Genomic DNA, 21,694 nt, shown 5'->3' with positions numbered 1-21,694 from the left:
TTCACGCGGCGGGAACTTCCCACAGTTCAGGATTTTCCCACAGCTCAGTGTTGCCGCTGTCTGTTGTTTTTCCCTGACACCCGGGCACAACTCAGCAGTTTCTGATCTTTCTCCCAAGGCCTGTTTCTCATCAAAGCCTTGCTGCTTCTCAGGGGCTGCGCAGAGCTGACAGGCCGATGTCGACTTGCCTCTCTCCCACACCTAGCTAAAATTGTAAAGGAATACAAAAAGGTTCCTTTGAGCACATAATACCATAGAATGGGACTGTCAAGTCTGGTTTATGTCTATTCTGCCTGCTACATTGCTATATGCACATATGAGAAAGAAAAAATAACACAAACCTCTCTCAGTGGGGTCAATTAGAAGAGTCGCTCTCACTAGCGATGTGCAAGGCCGAGTCAAACAGCTCGGCCGAGACCTGCTCATCAAATGCCCACGGTGCCGACGGCGCGGAGGGCTCCTCCTGGGCCTGCAGCGGCGGTGTCTGCCGGCCTTCGCACGGTTCCTGCCAAGAGAATGCCACCTGTCAAACATTCAGACTTCAGCTGCCACTTCTCTGACCTGGAAGAACAACTCAAACAACAGAACGACCGAGGACACGAGTCTGTGCAGCATCTGGTCCCTCCAGCCTCTACTTCTGCAAAAAGCATTCCCAGGAGGAAGTGCTGGAGAGCAGGCGTGCGTTCAGCCTGGCCAGCAGCAAAACCCCCACAGGCTGGAGGGGAACTTCCTCCTCGAGGTACTGGCTTTCTTTGTGGTAGATCTGAAAGGCAAGTGTCTTGTGACTGGCCAGACTAAGCCTTTCCTGCTGCCTCAGCATGCCCTGATCTCCAGACACATGGCGTTACTGGGACTGCAAATAAAGATGACAGTTAGGCGTGGGGCAAGCAGAAGGAGCTCCAGGATTTACTGCACTTTCCAGCATTCCTATTTTCTACCCTGTTTGTTATAACAAACAGGATATTCTGTTATATCCTTATAAGGCAAGAGTGAAAAAAAAATGTATAAGGTTGAGTTACAATGAATAATACAGGTATAACTTTCCAGCTTACTGCTGATGGGGAATTACTCCTATCATCCATTGACTACTTGGAAATCGTGGCTGCATTGTGCTGCTACTTAGGTTATAAGGTAGGAGGATGAATTTTTGAATTTCAGAGCCTTGCAAGTATTTGTTTAGGGTGTTACCATCATGAACACGGCTAAGCTAACTGCTTGATTTACAATTGTATGAGGTATGGAAAAAGCTTGCTCTCAGGCTTGTCCTCTTGATGAGCCATCTAACAAGGCAAAGTCCCAGAGCACAGCTGCTTCAAAGAAACAGTCTACTGCCTTGGTTTGCCCCAGAAACTGCAGATATGGGTTGTTTTGCTACAGGGTTTGTGAGCCTGGCTTTGCCTCTCCTCCTTCAGCTTGCCAGGCCATGGCTCCTCCTTCTTCTGCCAGGCTGCAGAGCAAAGCGGGTGGTTGCTCAAGGTGCACCAAAGCGGGTGGTTGCTCAAGGTGCACCAAAGCGGGTGGTTGCTCAAGGTGCACGTCTGCCTGACACACCATCTCCACCTTTATTCCGTGGTCCCCAGGCTCATCAGAACACAACTCTGGAAAGCAAAAGCATAAGGAAAGACACGTGTTGGGGTCTGTTGAGCTTCAGAAGTCATGAATCTGCCTTTTGATTTAGTAGGATAAACTACATCCCAACACTGTGCTGCAGAATGACTCCTGTGAAGTAAGATGGCAAAAACCTACAGCCCAACTGACGAGGGACATGGTTGTGATTGCTGACCCTCTGACACCGTGTGCTCTGCCAGCCCTGCTGCCCTCCTCGGGAAGGACTCCTGGCAGCAGGTGTCACTCAGCAGATGTCAGACACTGCAGCCCAGAGCACCAGGTCTCACCGTGAAGAACACGCAGCTCTCTTCCTCCCCCTGTCAGAACTGCCCTGGAGGTGACACCACATCTGAAATGTGGGCACTTGGCCTGAATGGTACCTGTCCCCTACAAGACAGCAAAGAGAGACCCTGCTCAGAAAAGAAGGGATATAGAGAACACAACAAAATCTACATTAGTCAAGTGGTAAGAGAACAAAACTCCCACCGCAGACCACCTGGTTCTGTGCCAACGGAGAGGCGCCTCAGTGCCGCTGGGCAGCAGGCTCAGCAGGGCCCAGCAGTGGCACCGGTCACAAACCTCAGGCCACATCTGATGAGCATCTGGAAAAAACAAAGAAAGAAGCCCTGGCTTGTGTGCCAGGTTGTGCACTGAAACCTGAAGAAAGGTCAGTTAACCTCTGGAAAGGCCACCCTAATTCACCCTGTTTGTTAACATTCAAAGCAGTAAATTCCAAGATGTTATAAGGGCAATGGCTAGAGAACCACCACCCAAGGGGATGCTCCCAACTGCACCATGAACTGCCTGTTCCAGGTGTATCTGGATCGATGGGCTTTGAGTTGGCCATGAAATCAAGACCTTTACAGCATTCCACCTGTCTGCACAGCAGCGTGTGCTCTGACCTCCTCAGGCTCAGGTGCTTTTGGCTCCAGCTGCTCCCGCACTTGCTCCTCGGCCAGGGCTTTCCTGAGATCTTCTCCGTGCCTTGGAGTCTGAGGACAGTGATGTGGGATACTCTGGGCAGGTGGGAAGAAAAAAAAAAAAAATCCATCCCAGATTACATTCTGTATGAAAGTGGTACTCCTTCTGCCCATAGGTAAATGCATAGGTAAATGAAGATGATCGCCTCTCACCCCACAGATGTGCAGTTCAGGGCCCTGACCCCCAGGAGGGAGTCGTGGGCTCCGTGCACCATGGGGGTGTTTGCTCCCCAGGCCTGTGCTGCACCCAGCTCCTCGGGACCGGCCCCACAGGGCCCTGCCCCAGCACCCTTCTCGGCTGCCACGTGGGCCAGAACAGCCACAGCCGGGCACAGGGCACCGGCGTGAGCACAGGGAACACAGCCTGCCCCTCTGTGCTCTCACCCCAGCACTGGAGGTTTCCGCCCCAACTCCTCCAGGGAGGAAGAGGCCTGGGTCTTGATGGCTTCCCATCCCAGAAAGGCCGACCCTCCCGCCCATACACAATGCCAAGGAGGAGAAATGCAGCCACTGCTTACTTTTGCCTGGCACTGAAGCAAAGCCTTGATGGTGGAGGCAGTTAATGTCACCGGCTAGAGAAGAGAACAAAGGCCAAGTGGGAGAAACTCCTCTGATGGTCCATGCTAGAAAGCAGAGTCACTGCCTTGGCCCAGCTGGAACAACAAAGACACTTACAGATCCACTGAGGCCCAAGACTTCCATGAGTAGACCAATCGAGGGCAGTGGGTTCACCTGCATCTCCTGGGCTCTACTCCTTTGCCCGTGCACAGGGAATGGACAAAGGAGGAGCTCTGTATCACTGAACCTGGGTTTGCTGTCTCCCCTGCAGCCCCTCCAGCACCATTTATATCAGAAGAAATCCAGGCACAAAAGGAGCAAGTGGTTGCAGCAGGATTGGCTCGGTGTCACTTTACCAACAAGTAAAGCTGAGTAAGTCGGCCAGCACTGCCCCGCAGCTGCCCCAGCAGTGGGGGTACCTCTCCCCCAGCTCTCGAGCTCCCTTTCAGCTCAGCTGGAGCATCCCACTGATGGCCACGCTGGCGCCAGAGGTTTGCTACTGCAGCGGGGCTCACCTGAGGATGGCATCCAGCCAGAGCTCTTGCCTCCGGGGAAAGAGCTCTTTCCTTCCTCCAGAAGGAAAAAGGAGCATAGGGCTGGCACCAGCTGGGGCTCTGCTGCAAAAAAAAGGCAGGGGTGACCCTGGAGTCCCACCCATGTACCCGTTCCTGGGACACGGCAACCTGCCCCTCCGCCCATCACCATCACGGGACCCGGAAAGCAGCACCGCCAGCCCTGGCGTGGACCTGAGCCGTCTCTTGACAGAGGAGTCTCTAACCAGCGGCCTAGAAAGAGAGCAAATTTCACAGAATTAAGCTGTGCTCAAGTTTTTGCAGGCAGTATGGTTTTTTGAGCTGCCTGGTAGTGCTGTTGCCGGGGAACGCTCAAGACGCAGGCAGGGGGTGGAATGTGCGCAGCGAGAGCGAGCGATGGTTTGTGCAGCTGTTCAGTGGGTTTGGCCTTTAAATGTGACCAGCCTGGTACGCCTGGTTCCTTTTTCATTTTCAGACTGTATTTAGAGCTTACATCATACTTTTTAAAAAGCAAAACAAAAAAGCAGACAAAGGAAAAAAAACAGGCAATTTTTCTTCCCCCAGATGGGCTTTTTTTCCCTGGCCCTGGCCAATTTGCAGCATGATTGGTCCCAATATTAGTGCACAGGACTGGGCCCAGGGCAGGGCTTTGGCAGGCAGCACCTTCCTGAGGCTCCCAGTAATGCAGTTCAGGGGGAGCGCTCGAGAAATGGGGGCACTCACTCATAATTGCTCTTTCTGGTCTCTCCCCATCGCTGTCTGTCCGGATCCCTGCCCCCATTTTTTAGTCCCTCCCTCTCAGTCTTTAGCCCATCGCTATTTTGTCTTTCTCTTTCTTTCTCTGTCTGACTCCCTGTCTGCAGTTTCTCATTCCTCCCTGTCTGTCCTATAGCCTGTTGCTACTTTTTCATTTCTCCACACCTCCTTCTCCCTCTCCTCTTTTTTTCTGTCTCCATGTCCTGCTCTCCTGAAGCCTGGCCCCTCTCTCTTGCCTGTCTCCCCTGCTCAGCTGCCTGGGCCTTCTCTCTGGGCCTCTGTCCTGCTCCCCATCCCCTTCTGCTCTTCCTCCATCTCCATCCCGGAGGCCATCGCTGTTCTATCCTTCTCTGCCCCTTGTCCTGACCCACACCCTGTTTCTCAGTCTCTAGGGGCAGTTTCCATCTTCTCTTGCTCCGTGCTGTGCTCTGTGTCCCTGCCTCTCCCTTGCTCTTCCCTCTCACCCTTTCCCCTCCATCCCTCTCTCCTGCTCCCCGTCCCACGTCTCTGTCACTCCACTCTCCTGGTGCCTTTGCTGTCTCTCGCCCCCCGGCCCGCTCACTCGCCCAGCCTGTGTCTGTCCGTCCCTCTGTCCTCCTTCCTGCCCTTATGCTCTCGCTGACCCTCCGTCCTGAGGCCCATCACTCTCTTTCTTCCTGCACTCACTGTCCCCTTCCCCTCCACCCTCCTCCCGCTCTGCCCCTCTGCCCGGCTCCTCACCAGTATTTCTCCCTCCCCCACTCCCTGCCCAGCTCCCCCCACTCTCCTCATCCCACTGCCCGTTCCCATCCCTCTGCCCGCCGCCCGTCCCTCTCCAGCCAGCCCAACGCCCGTCCCACCTCTCTCCGCCGCTCTGTCCCTCCTTCTTCTTCTTTTTCTCCTTCTTCTTGTCCTTCAACTCTTCCCCCGCCTCTCCCCTGCTCCACCGGCCGGAGCAGCCCGGGGAGGCGGCCATGGGGCTGGGGGGCGGGGCCGGGCCGGGGGACGGTGTCCCCGCAGGGTCAGACCGCGGGAACCGGCGCCCCGGGGCATGCTGGGAGCTGCAGTCCTGGGCACGGGGCTGCCGGGCGGCCATGTTGGCTCCCGGGGCATGCTGGGAGCTGCAGTCCTGGGCACGGGGCTGCCAGGCAGCCATGTTGGCTCCCGGGGCATGCTGGGAGCTGGAGTCCTGGGCACGGGGCTGCCGGGCAGCCATGTTGGCTCCCGGGGCATGCTGGGAGCTGCAGTCCTGGGCACGGGGCTGCCGGGCAGCCATGTTGGCTCCCAGGGCATGCTGGGAGCTGCTGTCCTGGGCTGCCGGGCGGCCATGTTGGCTCCCGGGAGGTGCAGCCTCTGCTCCAGCTGCGGCCCGGCTGAGGTCAGTACTGGGGTCACCCGTGAGGAGTGAGGCCCCTGGGCAGGGGTCGGGGTTTCTCCTGCCCGCTGGATGCCTGGGGGGTGTGTGTGTGTGCGCTCCCGGTCAGCTGGAGGCAGGCCCGGCCAGCGCAGGCCCAGGAGTAATGTGAGAGCTGGGGAGGGGAGGGGGAGGAGACAGACCCCCTGGGCACAGGCACCGGGCAGCCCCGCCCCCAGAGCCCCCGGGAGACCCCCAGCACCTTGAGTTACTACACTAATAGGAGTAGTGTGTTTTTCTGTTAACTCTTACAAGGCTGTTGTTGTCCTTCAGTGTTCATTACCCTGTGTGCAAAAAAGGGAATCTTACACATGGAGCGGAATCAGTTTAATACGTATTTGTGCGAAGATGGGGGCTAGGTTCAATTCCACAAAGCTGGCATGCTACACAAAGGAACTGCTGCGTATTTATCTTGTTACATGATTAGTAAAAACCTGTCTAAGATTACACTCATGGGTCCGTAATTACTATTCCATCTGCTGTTGGTTAGTTATAGTTAAATTACCCTCGCTTGCTGTGTAAATTAGCACACATGCTCCTTACAGGCGTGGGGGGACAATTCTTTCTGGTCTTGAATTGAGTCAGTGGTCACAGTCTCCCCACCGCCCCCCCCCCCCCCCCGCTACCTTTGCCTTTCCCCCCAGTTATTGCTGGTTCTTGCTGAATTCATGCTTCTCAGACAATCATCCAAGCATCTGGCATCTTCTGGGACAGGATGTTTCCCTCTTAACACTCCTTTAGCTGTTCTTCAAAGGTAGAGCTGTTAGGCAGGCACCCACTGTTCATGCAAAGTTGGGGAAACTCACTCCCTTATCTCCTGGTTCCTTCTTTTCATGGCAAGAGTCTTAAATCAGAAACTGCCCCTGTCATTCTTCTATTTACAAGGTCAGAATGAGCAGAGAAGACAATTTCCTAGAGACATCAGGGAGGCCAGGCTGTGAGCTCTGCTGCTCCCCAGCTGCACCCTGGCTTTCAGCCTGGGGCTCGGGGCCACCCAGCTCACAGCCTGTCGGCCAGCGCCTCGCCCAGGGGGTGACAGATGCGGGTGTCCAACACCAGCCCAGACAAACACCGCCGTTGCTGCGGGGCTGGGCTGTGCCCCAGTTTATGACTGCCAGCCTTACTGCTCAGGGCAGGACTGAAGCAGAAACGGGGCTGCGAGAAGGGCTCAGGACCAGGGCCCTGGCCATGTAACCCCCAGAAAGGGATGGCACCCCAAAGATCAGGACATAATCTGCCACTTTTTGGTTTTACCCTGATTTGCAACAGTGCCAATGGAAGTGCCTGAGACCATTTTAAAGTAGTTTCTTGACTTATTTTGCTAATTTGCCTTTTTAGAGTCGGAATCATTCTTTCTACCTTTCTGCTGGACTGTGGCCTCCATGGTGTGTTGATTAGAAGAAAAAAGACTCTACAACTCAAATAGAGTTATAAAGCAGGTATGTTTACTCTGGCCGGGGTGCAAGGGGATTTCTCCACAAAGTGATACTGAGAAATGATTATTGTTTTGAGATTTATTTACTTATTTATAGCAAGTTATAGTATTACTTATAGTATTTTTTTAAATATTGCTAAGAATCCTGCTTGCCCAGACTGTTTTGTGGAATTTTGCCCAGCGTCCCTGGGGCGCAGCAGGGGGGTCGGGGCAGCCCCCAGAGAGCCCCCCCACATCTGCCCAAGGCAGTGATTTGTGGAAAAAAGACTCTACAACTCGAACAGTTATACAGCTGGGATGTTTACTCCAGTGCCGGGGTGCAGGGGGATTTCTCCACAAAGCTTGCACACCCACCGCACATTTTACCAAAAGTTCATAGGGTGTGGATATCCATATTCATTGCACTACATAACACACACATCCATATGCATGAGTGAGGCTGGGTTAGTTAGAAAGGCTGATGTCAATAGTGTATGTCATCTTTGCACCTGCACATTGCCTCCTGGTGGGCATCTCCGAGGGGCTTTGGGAGGAAGGCTCGTAGTCTTTCTCACTTTGTTTTTTCCCCAGAGCATGCACAGATTCTCTTGGCCAATTTCTTGAATAACAAGAGTGGTTTTCAGACTATTTACTTTCTGTCTTACCTAAGAGAACCAATAGAACTTCTACCATTTGTATATGGCTATCTTTACTCGTTAGCAAAATTCCAACTAGTTAGAGCCACCTGTTCCTCAAGGCCAAAAGTATAATATTTTGCTGGACATTGTAGTCCTTGGTAGATTTTCACAGTGAACTGCTTTGTTTTGATGAACACAGTAGTCCTTGGTAAAATTCCACAGAGCAGTCTGGGCAAGCAGGATTCTTAGCAATATTGAAAAAAGTACTATAACTAGCTATAAGTAAATAAATAAGTTGCTAAGCAGTTTTCTATAAGTAAATAAGTAAATAAATCTCAAAACAAGTAATCATTTCTTTGTATCACCCGGCCACCCCAAGACAAGTGGACAGAGCGTGGCTGCAGTGTAGCAACCTGTGCTTGGTACGGTGGGGGGGACCCCAAAATGCAGGAGGAAGACACCCAAAATGGGGGTGGGGGGAACAACGACAGTGTGAGGGGGGGCACTTAAAATATGGGGGAATTGGGTATGGGAGCAGTGGGAGGGGGAGTGGTAGGATGTGGGGGTGCAGTGGGGGTTTGGGGGCTACCCCGACCCTCCCTGTCCCCCCCAGGCGCTGCCGGGCGCTGCGCGGCTTCAGCTGTTGTTTTCTCGGGTGGGTTCAGATTTTCTCTTGGTGGGGGTGTGTGTGTTTTATTTTGTTTATCCCCCCTGCCTCGTGGTTCTGGATGACACCGACACCCCCCCCCTCCCCGCTTTCCGCCCGCAGCAGCTTTGCCGCCCGGGGGAGGCAGGCGGGAGCCTGTAGGACCCAGCGGAGTCCCCGCAGGCTCCAGTCCCGGCGGCAGAGGCCGGTCCCGGTGGCGGCCGCTCCTGCCGGGTCTGCCCTGGCGAAGCGCGGGGAGGCCAGGTCTACCCAGGCCGGCCCTTCCCGGCTGTGCCCCGCCCCCGCCGTGCCGCCACGGCAACAGGCGCCGCCCCCCCTGCGCGGCGCGGCCGTTGGCTCCCGGGTGTGGGGGGGCCGCGGCTGCCGGGCACCCCCGCCCGCTCCCGGCTGGACAAAGGGGAGCCCTTGCGCCGCCTGAGGGCGGGGGGAGTCTCCTCACCTCTGCGGAGCCCCAGCTCTGCCGCAGGTACTGTGGCTGCCCCCCGCCCCGACCGCCCGGCTCCTGCGCCGGGCCGGGGGGTCTGAGGGAGGACGTGGGGCTGACGGTGTGTGGGGGGCAGGGCTGGGGGGTGTGGGGGCACCTGTGTGTGACAGGGTCGGGATGGGGGAGGTGTGGGGCCTTTTTCATGTGAGGGGGGTGTGAGCTGTGGGGCTGCCAGCATGTAACGGTGAGGTCTGGTCGGGGGCAGCGCTGAGGTAGCTCCTCTGACAGTGGGGGGGGCGTGGGGGGAGCTGTGGAGACCCCCCCGGGGTGGTGTGGGGGTGCTGGCTGGGCGGAGCTGGGGAGGCTGTCTGCGTGTGACAGCGGGAATGTGCAGGGGCAGCTCCGAGGGTCCCTGTGCGTGGCGGGGGAAGCTGTGGCAGTTACGTGTACAGCGTGACAGGTCTGGGGGGGAGGTGCCGTGGGGCGTGGGAAGCTGGGGCTGTGTGTGGCAGAGGGGGTGGCGTAGGGGGAAGCTGGGGGGTTTGGGGCAAGGGGAGGTGTGGGGCACCTCCCTGTATGGCCCTGGGGTCAGCGCCTGCTGGGTTGTCAGGGTGAGACCTCCCCTCCTGCTTCTGCCCTAGCAGCAGAAGGCAGGGGATATGGGAGGACACAGTTCAGTCTGGAGGTGAAATCCCCACAGCCAGCCCTCCTCAGTGAGTAGAACAGGATCCAATGTGCCTTTGATTTCAGTGTCCTGAGAGTGCAGCTTCTGCAGGAGGACGTAGTTCAGAGAGAGAGGTTGGGAGCATGAGGATGGGGAGAGAAATTCTACTTAGGGTTGCTCCCTTTGTCAGTGTGGGAAGGGAAGTCTTGGGGCTGAAACTGTGTGAAAAAACCTGTCAAGAAAACTACCAGGCAATGTGGTCTTGTAGAAATTTCCCAGTAACCATGAATTCACTATTTCACTGTTGAATCGTTGTACCAGTACAGAGGTAGTGATGTGTATGAGAAGTATTTCTCCCAGAAAACAAATTATGTCTGTTACCCTCTACTGAGGAACTATGTGACAAGTTTTCAAGTGAGTGGCAGGCATGAACAGCAGCATATTTTGGAGACAGGACTAGCAGAAAAAGTAACTGTTAGATGTACCAAATGTGCAGAACATGGCTATACAGATTAAAAAAAAAAAAAAAATTACACTGACTTGCTTGGAGGACTATGGGTCTGCTACGTGGGATATCAGGTCCCTGGAGCAGGGCTCAGGACAGTCTAGGAGATGTCTGGGAGGAATCTTGCGCAGATCCCAGAGAAGAGAGCAAACTTTCAGGGATGAAAACCTCTGTATATCTTCCTTGAAGAGCTCTGGGGCTGCCACCCAGGCTTAGACACCCCTAAAGAAGAGGTGAAAAGATTCCAAAGACATGCTTGGAGGAGTAGTGGGAGGATCCTGAAAAAAAAATCTTACCCAGATGTTTTTTCTCATCTAAGGTATTTTCCCTGTAGGAGTCTGGGGCTGCTACCCAGGATTAGGCCTCCCTAAAGAAGAAGAGAAATGACTCCAGGAAATACCTGCAAGCAACCTTGGTTGGATACTGGTGGTGGGAGACTTTCTAAGAAGGGAAAGAACATTTCAGGTGTCATCCTTGGAGGAGTCTGGGTCTGTACCTGGGATCTCAGGGAACTGCAGCAGCACTTAGGACAGTTTGGGAGATATCAGGGAGGAATCTTGGTCAGATCCCAGAGAGGAGAGTGGATTATCAGGGAGAAACAACATCTGGGTATCTTCCTTGGAGGAGTCTGGAGCTGATACACAGGATTAGGCTTTGGAAATCCCCGTGAAAAGACACCAGAATGTGCCTGGGAGGAAGTGTGGAATGATGCTGAAGCAAAAATCTTGCTTTACAGGAGAAAACAAATCTCGGGTGTCTCCCTTTGGAGGTGTCAGGGGCTGCTGCCTGCGATGTGATGGCCTTAAACTGAATGAGAGAAGAGAGCAGGAGATGGCTGTCAGAAGATATAGGTAGATGCTGGAGATGAGGTTTCTCCAGAAGGTAAAAAATATTTCATGTGGTGTACTTGGAGAATTCTTGGACTGTACCTGGGATATCAGGGCACTGCAGCAGCATCAGGTCTGTCTGGGACATGTCTGGGAGGAATCTTGGTCAGATCCCACAGAATAGACCATTATCCAGGGAGAAAATATGTCTGGGTATCTTGCTTGGAGGAGTCTGGGTCTCCTACCTGGGCTCTCAGGGCACTGCAGCAGCTCTTAGGACAGTCTGGGACATGTCTGGAAGGAATCTGGATCAGATCCCAGAGAATAGAACATTTTTCCGGGAGAAAATACGTCTGGGTATCTTGCTTGGAGGAGTCTGGGTCTGCTACCCAAGATCAGTCCTCCGTAACGCAGAGCTGAATCGACTCCATTACGTACCTGGGAGGAATCTTGGTTGAATCGTGCAGTTGGGAGAGTTTCTCAGAAGGTAAAAAATACTTCAGGTGGCATCCTCAGAGGAGTCTGAGGGTGCTACCTGGGATCTTATATCCCTGCAGCAGGGCTCAGTAGAGTCTGGGACATGTCTGGGAGGAATCTTGGTCAGATCCCAGGTAAGTGACCATTATTCAGGGAGAAAAAAAACCTGGGTAACTTCCTTGGAGAAGTCTGGTGTTGCTACCCAGGATTAAGCTGGCAAAATCCCGGCGAAAAGACACCAGAATGTGTTTGGTGGAAGTGTGGGATGATGCTGAAGCCATAATATTTCTTTACAGGAGAAAAGACATCTCGGGTGTCTCCCTTTGGAGGTGTCAGGGGCTGCTGCCTGCAATGTGATGACCCAGAACCAAAGCAGAGAAGAGAGCAGGAGATGCCTGTCAGAAAGTCTGGGTGCATGCTGGAGATGAGGTTTCCCCGGAAGGTAAAAAATGTTTTCTGTGGCTTCCTTGGAGAATTCTTGGGCTGTACCAGAGATCTCAGGGCCCTGTATCAGCGTCAGGTCTGTCTGGGACATGTCTGGGAGGAATCTTGGTCAGATCGCTAAGAAGAGCGTGTGTTATCAAGGAGAAGAAAACGTCTGGATATCTTTCTTGGAGGAGTCTGGGGCCGCTACCTGTGCTCTCAGGGCACTGCAGCAGCTCCTGGGACAGTCTGGGACATGTCTGGGAGGAATCATGGTCACATCCCTGAGAATAGACCATTATTCAGGTAGAAATATATCTGGGCATCTTCCATGGAGGAGTCTGGGGCTGCTACCTGGCCTCCCAGGGCACTGCAGCAGCTCTTAGGACAGTCTGATATATGTCTGGGAGGAATCCTCGTCATATCCCAGGGAATAGACCATTATTCATGGGGAAAATATATCTGGGCATCTTCCATGGAGGAGTCTGGGGCTGCTGCCTTGGATCTCAGGGCACTGCAGCAGCTCTTAGGACAGTCTGAGACATGTCTGGGAGGAATTTTGGTCAGATCCCAGGTAAGTGACCATTATTCAGGGATTAAAAAAACCTGGGTAACTTCCTTGGAGGAGTCTGGTGTTGCTACCCAGGATTAAGCTGGCAAAATCCCGGCGAAAAGACACCAGAATATGCCTGGTGGAAGTGTGGGGTGATGCTGAAGCCATAATCTTTCTTTACAGGAGAAAAGACATCTTGGGTGTCTCCCTTTGGAGGTGTCAGGGGCTGCTGCCTGCAATGTGATGACCAAGAACCAAAGCAGAGAAGAGAGCAGGAGATGCCTGTCTGAAGGTCTGGGTGCATGCTGGAGATGAGGTTTCCCCAGAAGGTAAAAAATGTTTTCTGTGGCTTCCTTGGAGAATTCTTGGGCTGTACCAGAGATCTCAGGGCCCTGTATCAGCGTCAGGTCTGTCTGGGACATGTCTGGGAGGAATTTTGGTCAGATCCCAGAGAAAAGACCATTATTCAGGGAGAAAATATGTCTGGGTATCTTTCTTGGAGGAGTCTGGGGCTGCTACCTGGGCACTCAGGGCACTGCAGCAGCTATTGGGACAGTCTGGGACATGTCTGGGAGGAATTTTGGTCAGATCCCAGAGAATAGACCATTATTCAGGGAGAAAATATGTCTGGGTATCTTGCTTGGAGGAGTCTGGGTCTCCTACCTGGGCTCTCAGGGCACTGCAGCAGCTCTTAGGACAGTCTGGGACATGTCTGGAAGGAATCTGGATCAGATCCCAGAGAATAGAACATTTTTCCGGGAGAAAATACGTCTGGGTATCTTGCTTGGAGGAGTCTGGGTCTGCTACCCAAGATCAGTCCTCCGTAACGCAGAGCTGAATCGACTCCATTACGTACCTGGGAGGAATCTTGGTTGAATCGTGCAGTTGGGAGAGTTTCTCAGAAGGTAAAAAATACTTCAGGTGGCATCCTCAGAGGAGTCTGAGGGTGCTACCTGGGATCTTATATCCCTGCAGCAGGGCTCAGTAGAGTCTGGGACATGTCTGGGAGGAATCTTGGTCAGATCCCAGGTAAGTGACCATTATTCAGGGAGAAAAAAAACCTGGGTAACTTCCTTGGAGAAGTCTGGTGTTGCTACCCAGGATTAAGCTGGCAAAATCCCGGCGAAAAGACACCAGAATGTGTTTGGTGGAAGTGTGGGATGATGCTGAAGCCATAATATTTCTTTACAGGAGAAAAGACATCTCGGGCGTCTCCCTTTGGAGGTGTCAGGGGCTGCTGCCTGCAATGTGATGACCCAGAACCAAAGCAGAGAAGAGAGCAGGAGATGCCTGTCAGAAAGTCTGGGTGCATGCTGGAGATGAGGTTTCCCCGGAAGGTAAAAAATGTTTTCTGTGGCTTCCTTGGAGAATTCTTGGGCTGTACCAGAGATCTCAGGGCCCTGTATCAGCGTCAGGTCTGTCTGGGACATGTCTGGGAGGAATCTTGGTCAGATCGCTAAGAAGAGCGTGTGTTATCAAGGAGAAGAAAACGTCTGGATATCTTTCTTGGAGGAGTCTGGGGCTGCTACCTGTGCTCTCAGGGCACTGCAGCAGCTCTTAGGACAGTCTGGGATATATCTGGGAGGAATCCTGGTCAGATCCCAGGCATTAGACCATTATTCAGGGAGACAATACGTCTGGGTATCTTTCTTGGAGGAGTCTGGGGCTGCTACCTGGGCTCTCAGGGCACTGCAGCAGCTCATAGGACATTCTGGGACATGTCTGGGAGGAATCATGGTCACATCCCTGAGAATAGACCATTATTCAGGTAGAAATATATCTGGGCATCTTCCATGGAGGAGTCTGGGGCTGCTACCTGGCCTCCCAGGGCACTGCAGCAGCTCTTAGGACAGTCTGATATATGTCTGGGAGGAATCCTCGTCATATCCCAGGGAATAGACCATTATTCATGGGGAAAATATATCTGGGCATCTTCCATGGAGGAGTCTGGGGCTGCTGCCTTGGATCTCAGGGCACTGCAGCAGCTCTTAGGACAGTCTGAGACATGTCTGGGAGGAATTTTGGTCAGATCCCAGGTAAGTGACCATTATTCAGGGATTAAAAAAACCTGGGTAACTTCCTTGGAGGAGTCTGGTGTTGCTACCCAGGATTAAGCTGGCAAAATCCCGGCGAAAAGACACCAGAATATGCCTGGTGGAAGTGTAGGGTGATGCTGAAGCCATAATCTTTCTTTACAGGAGAAAACACATCTTGGGTGTCTCCCTTTGGAGGTGTCAGGGGCTGCTGCCTGCAATGTGATGACCAAGAACCAAAGCAGAGAAGAGAGCAGGAGATGCCTGTCTGAAGGTCTGGGTGCATGCTGGAGATGAGGTTTCCCCGGAAGGTAAAAAATGTTTTCTGTGGCTTCCTTGGAGAATTCTTGGGCTGTACCAGAGATCTCAGGGCCCTGTATCAGCGTCAGGTCTGTCTGGGACATGTCTGGGAGGAATCTTGGTCAGATCGCTAAGAAGAGCGTGTGTTATCAAGGAGAAGAAAACGTCTGGATATCTTTCTTGGAGGAGTCTGGGGCCGCTACCTGTGCTCTCAGGGCACTGCAGCAGCTCTTAGGACAGTCTGGGATATATCTGGGAGGAATCCTGGTCAGATCCCAGGCATTAGACCATTATTCAGGGAGACAATACATCTGGGTATCTTTCTTGGAGGAGTCTGGGGCTGCTACCTGGGCTCTCAGGGCACTGCAGCAGCTCATAGGACATTCTGGGACATGTCTGGGAGGAATCATGGTCACATCCCTGAGAATAGACCATTATTCAGGTAGAAATATATCTGGGCATCTTCCATGGAGGAGTCTGGGGCTGCTACCTGGCCTCCCAGGGCACTGCAGCAGCTCTTAGGACAGTCTGATATATGTCTGGGAGGAATCCTCGTCATATCCCAGGGAATAGACCATTATTCATGGGGAAAATATATCTGGGCATCTTCCATGGAGGAGTCTGGGGCTGCTGCCTTGGATCTCAGGGCACTGCAGCAGCTCTTAGGACAGTCTGAGACATGTCTGGGAGGAATTTTGGTCAGATCCCAGGTAAGTGACCATTATTCAGGGATTAAAAAAACCTGGGTAACTTCCTTGGAGGAGTCTGGTGTTGCTACCCAGGATTAAGCTGGCAAAATCCCGGCGAAAAGACACCAGAATATGCCTGGTGGAAGTGTGGGGTGATGCTGAAGCCATAATCTTTCTTTACAGGAGAAAAGACATCTTGGGTGTCTCCCTTTGGAGGTGTCAGGGGCTGCTGCCTGCAATGTGATGACCAAGAACCAAAGCAGAGAAGAGAGCAGGAGATGCCTGTCTGAAGGTCTGGGTGCATGCTGGAGATGAGGTTTCCCCAGAAGGTAAAAAATGTTTTCTGTGGCTTCCTTGGAGAATTCTTGGGCTGTACCAGAGATCTCAGGGCCCTGTATCAGCGTCAGGTCTGTCTGGGACATGTCTGGGAGGAATCTTGGTCAGATCCCAGAGAATAGACCATTATTCAGGGAGAAAATATATCTGGGTATCTTTCTTGGAGGAGTCTGGGGCTGCTACCTGGGCACTCAGGGCACTGCAGCAGCTCCTGGGACAGTCTGGGACATGTCTGGGAGGAATTTTGGTCAGATCCCAGAGAATAGACCATTATTCAGGGAGAAAATATGTCTGGGTATCTTGCTTGGAGGAGTCTGGGTCTCCTACCTGGGCTCTCAGGGCACTGCAGCAGCTCTTAGGACAGTCTGGGACATGTCTGGAAGGAATCTGGATCAGATCCCAGAGAATAGAACATTTTTCCGGGAGAAAATACGTCTGGGTATCTTGCTTGGAGGAGTCTGGGTCTGCTACCCAAGATCAGTCCTCCGTAACGCAGAGCTGAATCGACTCCATTACGTACCTGGGAGGAATCTTGGTTGAATCGTGCAGTTGGGAGAGTTTCTCAGAAGGTAAAAAATACTTCAGGTGGCATCCTCAGAGGAGTCTGAGGGTGCTACCTGGGATCTTATATCCCTGCAGCAGGGCTCAGTAGAGTCTGGGACATGTCTGGGAGGAATCTTGGTCAGATCCCAGGTAAGTGACCATTATTCAGGGAGAAAAAAAACCTGGGTAACTTCCTTGGAGAAGTCTGGTGTTGCTACCCAGGATTAAGCTGGCAAAATCCCGGCGAAAAGACACCAGAATGTGTTTGGTGGAAGTGTGGGATGATGCTGAAGCCATAATATTTCTTTACAGGAGAAAAGACATCTCGGGTGTCTCCCTTTGGAGGTGTCAGGGGCTGCTGCCTGCAATGTGATGACCCAGAACCAAAGCAGAGAAGAGAGCAGGAGATGCCTGTCAGAAAGTCTGGGTGCATGCTGGAGATGAGGTTTCCCCGGAAGGTAAAAAATGTTTTCTGTGGCTTCCTTGGAGAATTCTTGGGCTGTACCAGAGATCTCAGGGCCCTGTATCAGCGTCAGGTCTGTCTGGGACATGTCTGGGAGGAATCTTGGTCAGATCGCTAAGAAGAGCGTGTGTTATCAAGGAGAAGAAAACGTCTGGATATCTTTCTTGGAGGAGTCTGGGGCCGCTACCTGTGCTCTCAGGGCACTGCAGCAGCTCTTAGGACAGTCTGGGATATATCTGGGAGGAATCCTGGTCAGATCCCAGGCATTAGACCATTATTCAGGGAGACAATACGTCTGGGTATCTTTCTTGGAGGAGTCTGGGGCTGCTACCTGGGCTCTCAGGGCACTGCAGCAGCTCATAGGACATTCTGGGACATGTCTGGGAGGAATCATGGTCACATCCCTGAGAATAGACCATTATTCAGGTAGAAATATATCTGGGCATCTTCCATGGAGGAGTCTGGGGCTGCTGCCTTGGATCTCAGGGCACTGCAGCAGCTCTTAGGACAGTCTGAGACATGTCTGGGAGGAATTTTGGTCAGATCCCAGGTAAGTGACCATTATTCAGGGATTAAAAAAACCTGGGTAACTTCCTTGGAGGAGTCTGGTGTTGCTACCCAGGATCAAGCTGGCAAAATCCCGGCGAAAAGACACCAGAATATGCCTGGTGGAAGTGTGGGGTGATGCTGAAGCCATAATCTTTCTTTACAGGAGAAAACACATCTTGGGTGTCTCCCTTTGGAGGTGTCAGGGGCTGCTGCCTGCAATGTGATGACCCAGAACCAAAGCAGAGAAGAGAGCAGGAGATGCCTGTCAGAAAGTCTGGGTGCATGCTGGAGATGAGGTTTCCCCGGAAGGTAAAAAATGTTTTCTGTGGCTTCCTTGGAGAATTCTTGGGCTGTACCAGAGATCTCAGGGCCCTGTATCAGCGTCAGGTCTGTCTGGGACATGTCTGGGAGGAATCTTGGTCAGATCCCAGAGAATAGACCATTCTTCAGGGAGAAAATATATCTGGGTATCTTTCTTGGAGGAGTCTGGGGCTGCTACCTGGGCACTCAGGGCACTGCAGCAGCTCCTGGGACAGTCTGGGACATGTCTGGGAGGAATTTTGGTCAGATCCCAGAGAATAGACCATTATTCAGGGAGAAAATATGTCTGGGTATCTTGCTTGGAGGAGTCTGGGTCTCCTACCTGGGCTCTCAGGGCACTGCAGCAGCTCTTAGGACAGTCTGGGACATGTCTGGAAGGAATCTGGATCAGATCCCAGAGAATAGAACATTTTTCCGGGAGAAAATACGTCTGGGTATCTTGCTTGGAGGAGTCTGGGTCTGCTACCCAAGATCAGTCCTCCGTAACGCAGAGCTGAATCGACTCCATTACGTACCTGGGAGGAATCTTGGTTGAATCGTGCAGTTGGGAGAGTTTCTCAGAAGGTAAAAAATACTTCAGGTGGCATCCTCAGAGGAGTCTGAGGGTGCTACCTGGGATCTTATATCCCTGCAGCAGGGCTCAGTAAAGTCTGGGACATGTCTGGGAGGAATTTTGGTCAGATCCCAGGTAAGTGACCATTATTCAGGGAGAAAAAAAACCTGGGTAACTTCCTTGGAGAAGTCTGGTGTTGCTACCCAGGATTAAGCTGGCAAAATCCCGGCGAAAAGACACCAGAATGTGTTTGGTGGAAGTGTGGGATGATGCTGAAGCCATAATATTTCTTTACAGGAGAAAAGACATCTCGGGTGTCTCCCTTTGGAGGTGTCAGGGGCTGCTGCCTGCAATGTGATGACCCAGAACCAAAGCAGAGAAGAGAGCAGGAGATGCCTGTCAGAAAGTCTGGGTGCATGCTGGAGATGAGGTTTCCCCGGAAGGTAAAAAATGTTTTCTGTGGCTTCCTTGGAGAATTCTTGGGCTGTACCAGAGATCTCAGGGCCCTGTATCAGCGTCAGGTCTGTCTGGGACATGTCTGGGAGGAATCTTGGTCAGATCCCACAGAATAGATCATTCTTCAGGGAGAAAATATATCTGGGTATCTTTCTTGGAGGAGTCTGGGGCTGCTACCTGGGCTCTCAGGGCACTGCAGCAGCTCATAGGACATTCTGGGACATGTCTGGGAGGAATCATGGTCACATCCCTGAGAATAGACCATTATTCAGGTAGAAATATATCTGGGCATCTTCCATGGAGGAGTCTGGGGCTGCTACCTGGCCTCCCAGGGCACTGCAGCAGCTCTTAGGACAGTCTGATATATGTCTGGGAGGAATCCTCGTCATATCCCAGGGAATAGACCATTATTCATGGGGAAAATATATCTGGGCATCTTCCATGGAGGAGTCTGGGGCTGCTACCTTGGATCTCAGGGCACTGCAGCAGCTCTTAGGTCATTCTGAGACATGTCTGGGAGGAATTTTGGTCAGATCCCAGGTAAGTGACCATTATTCAGGGATTAAAAAAACCTGGGTAACTTCCTTGGAGGAGTCTGGTGTTGCTACCCAGGATTAAGCTGGCAAAATCCCGGCGAAAAGACACCAGAATATGCCTGGTGGAAGTGTGGGGTGATGCTGAAGCCATAATCTTTCTTTACAGGAGAAAACACATCTTGGGTGTCTCCCTTTGGAGGTGTCAGGGGCTGCTGCCTGCAATGTGATGACCAAGAACCAAAGCAGAGAAGAGAGCAGGAGATGCCTGTCTGAAGGTCTGGGTGCATGCTGGAGATGAGGTTTCCCCAGAAGGTAAAAAATGTTTTCTGTGGCTTCCTTGGAGAATTCTTGGGCTGTACCAGAGATCTCAGGGCCCTGTATCAGCGTCAGGTCTGTCTGGGACATGTCTGGGAGGAATCTTGGTCAGATCCCAGAGAATAGACCATTATTCAGGGAGAAAATATATCTGGGTATCTTTCTTGGAGGAGTCTGGGGCTGCTACCTGGGCACTCAGGGCACTGCAGCAGCTCCTGGGACAGTCTGGGACATGTCTGGGAGGAATCTTGGTCAGATCCCAGGTAAGTGACCATTATTCAGTGAGAAAAAAAACCTGGGTAACTTCCTTGGAGAAGTCTGGTGTTGCTACCCAGGATTAAGCTGGCAAAATCCCGGCGAAAAGACACCAGAATGTGTTTGGTGGAAGTGTGGGATGATGCTGAAGCCATAATATTTCTTTACAGGAGAAAAGACATCTCGGGTGTCTCCCTTTGGAGGTGTCAGGGGCTGCTGCCTGCAATGTGATGACCCAGAACCAAAGCAGAGAAGAGAGCAGGAGATGCCTGTCAGAAAGTCTGGGTGCATGCTGGAGATGAGGTTTCCCCGGAAGGTAAAAAATGTTTTCTGTGGCTTCCTTGGAGAATTCTTGGGCTGTACCAGAGATCTCAGGGCCCTGTATCAGCGTCAGGTCTGTCTGGGACATGTCTGGGAGGAATCTTGGTCAGATCGCTAAGAAGAGCGTGTGTTATCAAGGAGAAGAAAACGTCTGGATATCTTTCTTGGAGGAGTCTGGGGCCGCTACCTGTGCTCTCAGGGCACTGCAGCAGCTCTTAGGACAGTCTGGGATATATCTGGGAGGAATCCTGGTCAGATCCCAGGCATTAGACCATTATTCAGGGAGACAATACGTCTGGGTATCTTTCTTGGAGGAGTCTGGGGCTGCTACCTGGGCTCTCAGGGCACTGCAGCAGCTCATAGGACATTCTGGGACATGTCTGGGAGGAATCATGGTCACATCCCTGAGAATAGACCATTATTCAGGTAGAAATATATCTGGGCATCTTCCATGGAGGAGTCTGGGGCTGCTACCTTGGATCTCAGGGCACTGCAGCAGCTCTTAGGACAGTCTGAGACATGTCTGGGAGAAATTTTGGTCAGATCCCAGGTAAGTGACCATTATTCAGGGAGAAAAAAAACCTGGGTAACTTCCTTGGAGGAGTCTGGTGTTGCTACCCAGGATTAAGCTGGCAAAATCCCGGCGAAAAGACACCAGAATATGCCTGGTGGAAGTGTGGGGTGATGCTGAAGCCATAATCTTTCTTTACAGGAGAAAACACATCTTGGGTGTCTCCCTTTGGAGGTGTCAGGGGCTGCTGCCTGCAATGTGATGACCAAGAACCAAAGTAGAGAAGAGAGCAGGAGATGCCTGTCTGAAGGTCTGGGTGCATGCTGGAGATGAGGTTTCCCCGGAAGGTAAAAAATGTTTTCTGTGGCTTCCTTGGAGAATTCTTGGGCTGTACCAGAGATCTCAGGGCCCTGTATCAGCGTCAGGTCTGTCTGGGACATGTCTGGGAGGAATCTTGGTCAGATCCCAGAGAATAGACCATTCTTCAGGGAGAAAATATATCTGGGTATCTTTCTTGGAGGAGTCTGGGGCTGCTACCTGGGCACTCAGGGCACTGCAGCAGCTCCTGGGACAGTCTGGGACATGTCTGGGAGGAATTTTGGTCAGATCCCAGAGAATAGACCATTATTCAGGGAGAAAATATGTCTGGGTATCTTGCTTGGAGGAGTCTGGGTCTCCTACCTGGGCTCTCAGGGCACTGCAGCAGCTCTTAGGACAGTCTGGGACATGTCTGGAAGGAATCTGGATCAGATCCCAGAGAATAGAACATTTTTCCGGGAGAAAATACGTCTGGGTATCTTGCTTGGAGGAGTCTGGGTCTGCTACCCAAGATCAGTCCTCCGTAACGCAGAGCTGAATCGACTCCATTACGTACCTGGGAGGAATCTTGGTTGAATCGTGCAGTTGGGAGAGTTTCTCAGAAGGTAAAAAATACTTCAGGTGGCATCCTCAGAGGAGTCTGAGGGTGCTACCTGGGATCTTATATCCCTGCAGCAGGGCTCAGTAAAGTCTGGGACATGTCTGGGAGGAATTTTGGTCAGATCCCAGGTAAGTGACCATTATTCAGGGAGAAAAAAAACCTGGGTAACTTCCT

General features: G+C 52.4%; 1 long non-coding RNA gene across 1 annotated transcript; it reads right to left on the bottom strand.

Annotated features, from left to right (window-relative positions):
- Positions 1-1,242: 1,242 nt before the first annotated feature.
- Positions 1,243-3,271, bottom strand: LOC141955529 (uncharacterized). The gene is made up of 3 exons (XR_012632606.1): positions 3,107-3,271; positions 2,511-2,624; positions 1,243-1,598 (listed from the first exon to the last, which is right to left on the bottom strand). It is a non-coding gene; the product is annotated as an uncharacterized LOC141955529 (long non-coding RNA).
- Between the last annotated feature and the right edge of the window lie 18,423 nt (positions 3,272-21,694).

Source organism: Athene noctua, unplaced genomic scaffold (assembly GCF_965140245.1).
Source record: "Athene noctua unplaced genomic scaffold, bAthNoc1.hap1.1 HAP1_HAP1_scaffold_295, whole genome shotgun sequence".
Lineage (NCBI taxonomy): Eukaryota > Metazoa > Chordata > Aves > Strigiformes > Strigidae > Athene > Athene noctua.
Note: the sequence above shows the minus strand (reverse complement) of the source record. Positions and strands in the feature narration are given on the sequence as shown.